Source organism: Dreissena polymorpha, chromosome 5 (assembly GCF_020536995.1).
Source record: "Dreissena polymorpha isolate Duluth1 chromosome 5, UMN_Dpol_1.0, whole genome shotgun sequence".
NCBI lineage: Eukaryota > Metazoa > Mollusca > Bivalvia > Myida > Dreissenidae > Dreissena > Dreissena polymorpha.
This window is the reverse complement of record NC_068359.1, coordinates 24,785,762-24,798,041: the sequence shown is the minus strand read 5'-3', so window position 1 is coordinate 24,798,041 and position 12,280 is coordinate 24,785,762. Positions and strand designations below refer to the sequence as shown.

Genomic DNA, 12,280 nt, shown 5'->3' with positions numbered 1-12,280 from the left:
GATACAACTTCTGACCAAGTTTGGTGAAGATCGGATGAAAACTATTTGAATTAGAGAGCGGACACTGTTATGGACGCCTGCCGCCCGCCAAGGGTGAAACTATAATACGTCCCGTTTTTTCAAAACCGGCGTTTAAAAATAAGTAATATCCCTCACAGGGTTCAGGTCACACAATAAACTTATAGACAATAGGCAATACTTAATTCATTCGCTTCAAACTGTTTCTCTTGACAGATAACAAATGTTCAATCAAATTTTCATTCAAGATCTTGTCACTTCATTTGGTTACAAATTTGAAATATACTAAAATTTGCCTTCATTATGGAAACTTCTATTTTCCAATCATGCCTTCCACTTCCTTGAGCTGACTTCGTTGAGTTCATGATTAGCAGATGCAATCTGTAAGATTTACTTATAAATAACTCTAAAATAAGTGATCGTTGCCCAAAAAATAAAATATTCTTTTGTCTAATTACACACTTTCACATACATAAATGGGACACACGCATAAAGGCCCATAACCATCCAATCAAAATATTCAGAAATAGAGGTGCTCATTATACTAACAGTAATGACTAAGTTTGAATACATGTATGTTTTTTCAACTATGTTTTGCAAAATATTCTCATGCAAACCAGGGTTTTCAATTTAATAAGCCACATGTACATTGCATGTAACAGGGTAAGACAATGCTAACAAGAGATGTGGTTGTCAGAAACACAATGCCCCCTAATGCGCCACTTTGATTTTTTTTTACCTTTGACCTTGAAGGATGACCTTGATCTTTCACCACTCAAAATGTGCAGCTCCATGAGATACACATGCATGCAAAATATCAAGTTGCTACGTTCAATATTGCAAAAGTTATGAAGAAGGTTAAAGTTTTGGTTAAAGTTTTTTAATTATTTTTTTTGACCTTTGACCTTGAAGGATGACCTTGACTTTGGCCTTTCACCACTCAAAATGTGCAGCTCCATGAGATACATGTGCATGCCAAAAATCAAGTTGCTATGTTCAATATTGCACTAGTTATGATGAAGGTTAAAGTTTTGGTTAAAGTTTTGGGACACACACACACACGGACACATACAATGACAGACAGGCCAAAAACAATATACCCCCGATCTTTCGATCCGGAGGCATAAAAATAATCCTGGTTGTGTTTGTCAAGCAATCTAGCTAAAACAAACAGGTTTAATTAAAATAGAAAGATTAACTAAAGTGAACATACCAGTTATATATGGCTATAAGTATCATATTGAGTATGTCAACACAAAATCGTGTCATTAGTTGCTAAAAGATACAGAAAGCATTATATGGGAAAGTGCATGTATTGACCTCCTTTTTTTGTTACTTTATTTGTACATAAAATGCTTGTCAAGCATGCACAATTTATTGATTTAAAGTCATACCATTGGTGAGCCTATCAGCTTAATTTTACTCTCTTTTCCAGTCTCTGGTTGCTTGATATGGCGACTGCAGAAGTGGCTCAGCAAAGCGTCTCTGTTGGAGCAAACAACCCTGCATTCTGGACACCGATTGTGCGCCTACTTTAAATATAAAACTTTGTGAAACATAAAAATATATTTAACATTTATTTTTCATCATTTTAACCAATAAATACCTACTAGACAAAAACTTTGATATTAACTTAGATAAGAAAACATGTAATGTAAGCAGGTTAGTTCAAATAACAATGTACACAATTTCAATATTTTCTTAAAGTTAGTTCAAATAACAATGAACACAATTTCAATATTTTCTTATCACTAAACCAATAATTATTATTTAAAAAAAAACAACATCCTGACAGTCCCCTCACATTTATGTGACTGAACTATCAGTCAAAAAAACGTTTGTTAGCTAACAGGGAGATATCTGTTATGGGAGAAGGTTCAAAATATTTTTGCCATTTCTTATATCACACTGCAAGTGTCAGTGCTACTGGCTCTGGGCATTTTCTATTTTTATCAAACCACTAGATTAAGTGTACACGGTATTTTATTCAGAAAACTTTGCAAATGACAACCTCAGTGTCTGGACTGACCTGATGCACCAAATCGCACAAGTCAGCTACATCTCTGAAATTATTTCAATACAATCATTCTCATTAATAAAAATATGTTACAAGAGCTGTCAGAGGACAGCGCGCTCGACTATTCGAGTGCTTGACAGTATAACGTAAGCCATCATGGGGAAATTGTTCATATTCAATAATTTATTAGATGATCTTTCAAAAATAAAAAAAGGAAAAAATAAAAATTGGGGGGGGGGGGTAGGGGGGGGTTGAGAGCGAGGTATAACGTGGGGTGTGGTCATTTATAAGACTATCTGACGATCTTCAAAAATAAAAAAAGGAAAAAAAAATTGGGGGGGAGGTGGGGGTGGGCAGGGATTCTGGGTTGAGGCATGGTGGGGTATTGCAGTGCTGCAGCTAGGATTTGAAAAGGGCAGGGGGATTTTTTTTCAAAAGGGCACTTTAGACGCGCAGTATTTTGTCAAAATGGCACTTTCGAGCGCACGGGCGTTTCTAGAATGCTTCCTCATGCATGTTAATTTATATGTTTTTAATAATTGTAAGAATAAATTACTCCCATCGTCATTAAACAATTCGAATTTAATGACTACAATTAGGAATAAATTAATTACAATGTATTTTAATAAGAGATTTATTAATCATCATATGTAAAAAAAAAAAAAAAAAAAAATTTAAGGGCAGGGGGGGGGGCCTAGGAAGGTCAGGGGGGAGGTTCGGGAGGGCAGGGCGGGGCGCCCTTCAATTTAGGCCTAGCTGGAGCACTGGTATTGCATGGGTGGAATCCATTGTGGTATTCAGGTAAGTGTTGTTTTGTCAAAGTATTAATAAAATCTTATCATAAATAAAGAAGTTATGTGAATTTAAGCAAAATGTTCAATTCTCAAAGTAAAAAAGGGGCCATAATTCTATCAAAATGCTTGATTCAGTGGTCTGCTCTTGTTTGTAGGTTTGGGTCATGTTGGTTAACAAGTATGCAAAGTATAATAGCAATATGTCAAAGGACATAGGAAATATTTGGGGTAGCACGCAAACTTTAACATAGATTTATCAATAATATGCATATTCTGAGTATAAAAGGGGCCATAATTCTATCAAAATGCTTGATTAAGTGGTCTGCTCTTCTTTGTAGGTTGGGGTCATGTTGGTAAACAAGTATGCAATATATAAAAGCAATATGTCAAAGGATATAGGAAATATTTGGGGTAGTACGCACAATTTAACATAGATTTATCAATAATATGCATACAGTCCAACCTGTCAATAAAGACCACTCAAGGGATTTGGTCGTTGTGGTCTTTGTTCACAGGTGGTCTTTATTCGCAGGGTCGATCGAAACTTTGCCAAATATGCTAGTAGTTTTTTAACAGGTACCTTATCTATGTATGTGCTCTATTGTTTAAATGTTTGAATACTTATGCATGTGTAATGAAATAAAGGATTGAAAACACAGTTTTGTTTTGCATTTGTATATTTATTACATGTTGTATTTCTATTCCCTTATGTTTTTATTATTTATTTAATTTATCATATACTGTCTAAATAACTATAGACATACATGTATACGTACATGTACATGTAATTCTACAAAGAACAAAGTACAAAATACACATAAAATAGCAAACATTAAAAGATGAAATACATGAATCACTACTACACAACCAGTCAATGCACTAAGTCATTCACTGACGCGAATTCCGACTCACGCTTAGGGCGTTTACTTTCACAGTTTACGTACTCCTCGAATTCGTCCATAATCTCATGTTTACGCTTTAAAATGCTCTGAATTTGAGTTTTTTCCTACACCAAGATCACTAGCCACTCGTCTACAACTGTGATATTAACCTAACAAACTAATGACCTTAACGCGTTCTTCCAATGGCAAGAACTTACGCTTGGAAGCCATGATGGTTAACTTGAACTGACAATTTACTTTTCTATAATCTATGAACGTCTTAGTACGGAGAAATTTAAGAAGAGAATGACTATCAAAATGTTTGTCTTTAAAAGGCATCGTAAATGATATGAAACCGTTAATTTCCTTAATGAGTTTATGAAAGCCCCAAATTTGTCTTTTATATTTTTGGCAATTAGTACATTAATCGCGAGTCACTTAAATACAAAGGCAATTTTTTACACTTTTGACAAACTGTCAGATGCATAAAAGTAGCAGGCGACTACCAATTAGCAAAGCATGTTAAATAAACAAGCAACTGCTATCGAGTGCAATAAACTGTCACTTGCCAATATCTCCATAGCGACCGACCAGTCCACTGGTAAGATGTGTATCACGTGACTACGCAGCGTCCTGGCGGCCATTTTGTTTTTTTAAAGTTGCGAAATCGTTGATTTTAATGATTGCAGTGGTCGTTGTAAGCTATCAAAATGGAGATTTGGGAATGTAAAAGGATGGTCGTTGGTCTTTGTTCACAGGTGGGCTTTATTCGCAGGTTCAATATATAGTGAAATCGTTCGGGAGGAAATCGGTGTGGTCGTTATTGACTGTTGGTCGCTATTAACAGGCGGTCGCTCGGGCAGGTTGGACTCTAAGTATAAACGGGGCAATAATTCTGTCAAAATGCTTGATACAGTGGTCTGCTCTTGTTTATAGGTTGGGATCATGTTGGTAAACAAGAGTATGCAAAATATGAAAGCAATATGTCAATGGACATTAAAAATATTTGGGGTATTACGCAAACTTTAACATTTGCACGCTCACTAAAACGCCAACGCCGGGGTGAGTAGGATAGCTCCACTATATATAATTCATATATAATAGTCGAGCTAAAATACAGTCAACAAATAAAGAGTTGTTGTCACTGGGAATGTGATCTTGCATATATACACTTCATGTTGAAAACATATTTTTTTCAATTAAATTGTTAAACAAGAGCTGTCTCCATAGGATGACGTATGCCCCCAATAAATGCTTTGATAGAAATTATGAGCATTTTTCGAAATCTAAATGCATTTTTCGAACCCTAAACGCGGACCCTAATGTCAAGGTCATGGGGTAAAAATTTGTGTGCGTATGGAAAGGCCTTGTCCATATACACATGCATATCAAATATGAATGTTACATCTGAAGCGACAAAAGAAGTTATGAGCATTTTTCGAAACCTAAACACAAAGTGTGACCGACAGACAGACATCAGATGGAAGGACAGTGCGATCACTGTATGCCCTCCTTCGGCGGCATTAAAAAAAGTTAATCCAGAAATGCAAAATAAGTCCCAAACTAGAGAGCGGACACCATACTTAATCCTTGAAATGCACTAAGTGACCCCGTGACCTAGTTTTTGACCCGGCATGACCCATATTCGAACATGACCTAGATATTGTCTTGATACAACTTCTGACCAAGTTTGGTAAAGATCAGATAAAAACTACTTCAATTAGAGAGCGGACACCATGCTTAATCCTTGAAATGCACTAAGTGACCCCATGGTCTTGTTTTTGACCCGGCATGGCCCATATTCAAGCTTGACCTAGATATTGTCTAGATACATCTTCTGACCAAGTTTGGTAAAGATCGGATAAAAACTATTTGAATAACAGAGCGGACAAGAAAAGTGTGACAGACGGACAGACAGTGCGAAAACTATATACCCACTTTTCTTCGAAAGGGGGCATAAACATGTGGAGTAAAGTATACAAATGTGTACTTTTTCTTTGCAGACTGACTTACAGTACCTATCAAAATAAATACATAAACAAATATGTATAATCAGGGATCATATTTTTTCGGTTTTGTCGGTCCTAGACCGATTGGGGTCATGAAAGACCGATTGAAAATCCCAAACAGTCGGTCCGATTCTATTTGCTATTAAAATTCTCATGTCATGAAATCGATTACACAGTGTACATGCTAACACACCCTTATGGCATTCTTATCTCGATAAGATGTGATAAACCATTCGCTGCAGTCTCTAAACCGGTCAGGACCGGTTTATTGCACGTCAGACCAAGAACCAAAAACTTGTGAACAGCGGATTAAAGACGCATCCGAAAAGACGCGTCTGAACGCACGCGCTGTAACTAAACAAAACATGCCGATACATTTTCCACCAGCGTAATAATCCGGTAATATAATTATGAATGAAAGTCGCGGATCTGATCGACAGAACAGCCGAAAGTTATTTTTATGGGCGGAACTTCACATAAAATAGTACACAAGGAAAATAATATACATAGAATAAATCTTTAGTAAAACCGTGTTAGAATCGAAATAATTCGTGTACTTTATACTTTGTTGTTTAATAACTCACGACCGGAAAATTAGATGCGTGGTTTCAAATGCTTCGCTCTCGTGATTAAATCCCTACGCATCTAAACTATCGGCCGTGGGTTATTTGACAACACATTATTTATTAAATATTTGGTTGTTGTTGTCAGTAGCCAACCTACGCACAGACATTTGTTTGGTTCAGTGCATGTTTGTAAGCTATTATCGAGTCGACAACAATTTAAAACATCGGTATAGACTTACACAGATTAATAATATTGACAACTTTGAAAAAAGTCTGATAAAACAGCACACGAAACAACAATGAAATACCAAATGATAAAACCAGTTCAGAAAACTCGTTCCGACTAAAAAAAATGCCTAAGGGAATTTTACTTGTACATGTATTATACCACCTTCATGAATGGCAAAATCAAGGGTATATATTTTAACGTAATTTGTCATGATTTCGGATATACATTTTCGGATATTTTTCCCCGTTTATATCCGGACCGATTGATGTTGCGGAAAAATATGATCCCTGTGTATAATTATATTGTTTATATTATGCGCATAAATAAAACATTTGCTATTTCATGTAAAATTATTTGTAGACAGCAAATAATGAAACAAGAAACCGTTTGAGACGGGTGATGCTCCACAAAGTTTTTTTTTTCACAATATTGCACTATATATTCAGATAAAAGGAAACGTCTTGAGGGGCATAACTTTGACAAAATAATACGATGGATGGTTTGGCACCTTAAAAATTTCAAAGGGCCATAACTCTGTAAATAAATCATCTAACCAGAACCCACTTATAACATGCGCATCTCCTCAAGGTAGTTAAGCTTCCCATAAAGCTTTCTTGTATTCCAGTCAGTAGTTGGGGAGAAATAGCCCGGTCAAGAATTGCACTATATGTACAGTTTATAAAAAAAGGGCCATAACTCTGTGAAAAATCATCCGACCATAACCGGTTTATAATATGCACATCTCCTGTTGGTAGTGAAGCTTCTCATAAAGTTTCATTGAATTCCCGTAATAAGTTGCTGAGAAATAGCTCGGACAAGAATTGCACTATATGTACCATGGAAAATTTCAAAGGGCCATAACTCTGTGGAAAATCATCCGACGAGAACCGGCTGATAATATGCACATCTCCTCTTGGTAGCAGGGTTGGCACCAATCGACCGCCCCCCGGTTTTAACCGGCGGTTCTTACCGGTTAAAACCGCCCCGGTCAATACTCCCAAAGTGGTCATTACTGGTCAATACTGGTTGATTGAACTTTACCCCCAATTTTGATTAATATTCCATGCTTAATTAAACAATATTGATAATATAAATTAAACAGGCATGTTGCCAATAATTAATGTCTTAAGCTATTAAAACCCACTATTTTATACCTGTTCATGCAATTTGTAGGCCAATCTCTCAAAATTTTGCAAATGAGTCAAGTTGGTCAATTGGATTTTGCTGGTCGATTGATTTTTTTCAATTCTAACGAATTATGAATGCTCAGAAAATTCTGTGTTTGATTCAACAAGAACCTGTCAATTACTGTGTATTAGTTGTTCCTCATGCCCCACTGTCTCCACAGTCTTTCACAGTCTTCAAACCTATATAGGTTAGGGCTCCCAAAACTGATAATAGGGCTTTACATGGCACCTTTGACACAACCCTTACTTGTCATGTACAATGTATTCTTGCCTGGATTTCTTTAACAAAATAGTGAAAAAATATTTTATTTTACCATTGATATAAAAAAAAACTTACTAAGAAATAATTATTAAAAGAAAGATATAATTGAAAAGAAGAGTCTAGAGTAGACCCACAATTGGTAAACAGTATTTGTTGCCAAAATCAAGAACTTTGATTGCTTATTCATTTGAAGACCAATTGAACTTTAAAATAAGAAAACCCTCTTAATATAGAAAGGAGATAAGTTAGAAGTAACTATGAAATTAATAACAGTAATAGCAAGTTATCTCATTTTGTTTGAGTGAAATGAAATAGCCGATTTGCTTCATTGTCACTTTCAGAGACATACCAGTGCATGCATTTTATTACCAATTAAGGCTTAGGGTCATAAATGATCTGGCCCAGATCATTTATGACCCTAGAAACCACAAGAGTTCTGTTTGTCCATCAGCTTATCAAATAGATATATCAATAGATCAGTGAAATACTATGGTAACTACAATAGTAATAATACTTCAGTAACAGATGTGATACACTGCGATAAAGATATTGCCTTAGTTCTTTTGTATTTGAGACCGTTTCCATAAATAATAAAGAAGTATTTTTTACAGCTTTAAAGCTTTTTTTTACGATAACTCAAAAAAAGTTTATCAATCACAGAATAATGATTGATTTAATATAGAATGGCTTAAATTCTTCCTTTGTCATGTTTAAATGCTACAATTTTCAATCGACCAGTATTGACCAATAATGACCAGTAATGACCAGTATTGACCGGTTTTAACCGGGTATTGACCGCCGGCCCGGTCAATACTCAATTGACCGGTCAATATGCCAACCCTGCTTGGTAGTGAAGCTTCCCATAAAGTTTCATTGAATTCCAGTCATTAGTTGCTGATAAATAGCTCGGACAAGAATTGCACTATATGTACAGTTAATGGAAAATTTCAAAGGGCCATAACTCTGTGAAAAATCATCCGACCAGAACCCGCTGATAATATGCACATCTCCTCTTGGTAGTGTAGCTTCCCATAAAGTTTCATTGAATTCCGGTCATTAGTTGCTGAGAAATAGCCCGGACAAAAATTGTGCACACACGGACAGACGGACTGACGAAGCGGCGACAATATGCTCCCCCCAAATATTTGGGGGGAGCATAAAATGTCAAATTAACATGGATAAAAGAAAATATTGTGAAATGCTTTATTTATAAATTAGAAACTAGATCACACTTCTACAATGATTGCAAGTTTCCATGACTCATTGAGGAATAAACCATGTAAAATGTTAGTTTTGCAAATTTATATAGTTATGGGAAACAACTACATTAAATTTAAATATCAAAGCTTTTTTTTATAATTGTTTATGTACCGGTAAAACACCGCTTCATTCGTAAGAATGTCATTTGAGCCTAGATGAAGATACAGCTGTTGAACATCCATCTTCCGCAAGTCTCTCAACAATGCATGGCGAAAATGATCACAAGAAAATTTGGCACCTTTGAAAACAGAGTTAGCGAATGTCTGTGTAAATAAATCACAAATATACAATGAATGAATACACAAGGAAAATGCATGCTTTGCCTCAGGATTAAAATGAAAAGTTTGCAAATACAATTCCCTACAATCTGTAAAATATTCCACATGCTTAAATAAAATATATAACCATGCAAATTAGTAAGAAAACGCAATCATTGCACATCAGCATAATAAAAAATTTCCTCAAAAATGTTTACAAAAACAGTAAACATTTAAACGACTGTTGATATCAACATAATCCATTTAAGTTCATTACGTTACAATGTTGCAAAACTTATTAAAAGCTGTTAAAAAAGACTCGTTTACATTTGTATTATGTGTGCCAGATGGCCCTTATTCACAATAGCATAAACATAACAAAACACCATGTACGACCTAGACGTCTTGAATATTTGACACACGTCGGCACAAAGTGCTCGGGAAAATTTTCCAGCTATTTGTTGCATGATCATGCCCCGAATTGTCTTGAACATTCGACGCGCGTCAGCACAACGTGCATGAGAAAATTTTCCCGACATTTATTCATCCGCATTCATTTTTAATTTAATAAACAGATACTCGTTTTTATGTACATCTTGTTAGGTAGAAAACAATAAAAAAATTACACAGGTGTAGTCTTATTGAAGAAATGTGGGATCAATATTTATTCGTCTTTGTTATAAAATACTACAGCATGTAAGTAGAAAACGTGTACCCAATGATTCGACAACGGCAAGAACAGTTGGTTTTAATATGACGTTATTGCGCAAATGGGTTATGATCTGAATATAACTTCTGGAAATAATCATTACTTTCAGTTTGGAAATGCGATGTCAAGGACGCTTTTATAACTGACATATGGATACCGTTTAAACGGTAACCTTTTGTTTATTTCATTAATCATTTCTTTTTAACGTTTAGAAAAATGTGTTCATGTGATACCATTAATAGAAACAAACCTGAAACTGTAGCTACTGTTCTATACCATTTTCATTACATATTCTCACCAGAGATTGGCAGGCATTTGACAGCTATATCGTCAGGAAGAATATCCTTAATCCGATGAACATTGGAGTCCCCAGCAATAAGGTTCACTTTTCTCCTGTCTTGGGCACCTGAAAAAATAAAAGGAAAATGCTTCCTGACACAACGCTGCATCCTGTTCAAAAGAGCCTGCGTAATAAATCTACTAATTATAAAAAGACAAGTCTTAACAATCCAAATACTACCTTAACAATACTTTTGCAACAAGACTAATAAGGACGACTAAACTTGTCTTATGTGTGTCTAACTACACAAAAAGAATATAAACAAAACAGATCAATCACGCTTTAATAAAAATAAAGGTCACACAAGTTAAAAAGCACTAGTTTTCAATAATCAATAAGTGTCATAATTGCAATACACTGGTCAGTGTTCAGTGCAAATATCACTATGAACATGTCAAAAGTGTCAATTATTGCACTAGCGTGTAACACACTGTATGTGTCCAAATGCGCGAAGCACCTGTTTTTTAATAATTAGTATAAAGTGTCATTCAAAATTACAATCCACTGGTAAGTGTTCAATGAATGCAAATATCACACAGTCACTATAAACACATCAAAAGCGTCAATTATTGCACTAGTGTAAAACACACTGTAAGTGTCCAAATGCGCGAAGCACGTGTTTTTAATAGATCACAAAATGGGTAATAAAACACACAGTTGAACACAAAGTAAACACAAATCCTTCGTTCACTCACACTGAGTTACTAGGACTAGGTCGCGAAAATGAATGCCACTTTTGAATTATACACTTTACAACGTCGAAATACACCAAATCACAATTAAAAGATAGCTATTGCAAGTTCAAAAACAACACTGAAATATAAAAGCGCCGAAATGACTTCTTGATCTCAAAACAATGTCACAAACGTATACAATACCGGATCTTAACCGTTTGAAAGCTCGTGGGCAATCAGAAGGGGAGATTATTCCAACGATGTTTTTTATTGTTTCTCCATTCGGTACCCATCGCACGTTATTTGATTACGCTTTCGCCATAGATGGTCATATTACAATCATTCATCACGTTTATTTATATATGTTTGTGTTGTGACATATATGGTTATGATTACCATATAAGGTAAAGACGGTCAGGGACCAGAGTCGCTCTGCTCTTGCTTGTCTAGTTGATTTTTGTTTGTGTTTAAGATTAAGATCCCCCTCCCCCCCGTGCTCTGAAGATTCGCTTATGTACTTTTTTTTAATTTGTACAGTAAATAAAGAAATAAGAAAGAAAGAAAGAAATCTAAAATAGGTTTATGTTTACAACAGCTTCTGAGCAAGTAGTATTTGAAGAAACCAAACCGACTTCAGGCATGGCATACAATAATGCAACCCTCTTTAAGATAAATCGTTTCATTTTATTACTAAAATTCTGACGTGTCATCGGATCAAAGAGTTGGTTACCTGGTAGGTCATACTGGGTATAACGTCACATAAACCTTAAATTGTATGATTGGTATTATACAAAGGGGCGCAAGCAGTAAAATACTATTTATCATATACACAGACGAGCAATTTCCCTTCGTCAGAGTCTTGATTTTGATGATATATGACTTAAATCAACATATCAATCAATAAACAAAGAACTCGCATTCACATCAGTGTAGTCAGAAACGGCGATGGGTTTATTATGTTTATCCGGAAAATGCTACATTTCAGATAAATGTACGGTTCTTACTGGCACCAAAGTTTGCGTCGGGAATCCGAATTGAACACATGGAATTTCATTCGCTATCCAGGGGGCTGTGACA

General features: G+C 35.4%; 1 long non-coding RNA gene across 1 annotated transcript; it reads right to left on the bottom strand.

The window, feature by feature from the left end:
- Positions 1-1,454: 1,454 nt before the first annotated feature.
- LOC127880683 (uncharacterized) lies at positions 1,455-10,640 on the bottom strand. The gene is made up of 3 exons (XR_008049695.1): positions 10,488-10,640; positions 2,048-2,081; positions 1,455-1,550 (listed from the first exon to the last, which is right to left on the bottom strand). It is a non-coding gene; the product is annotated as an uncharacterized LOC127880683 (long non-coding RNA).
- Between the last annotated feature and the right edge of the window lie 1,640 nt (positions 10,641-12,280).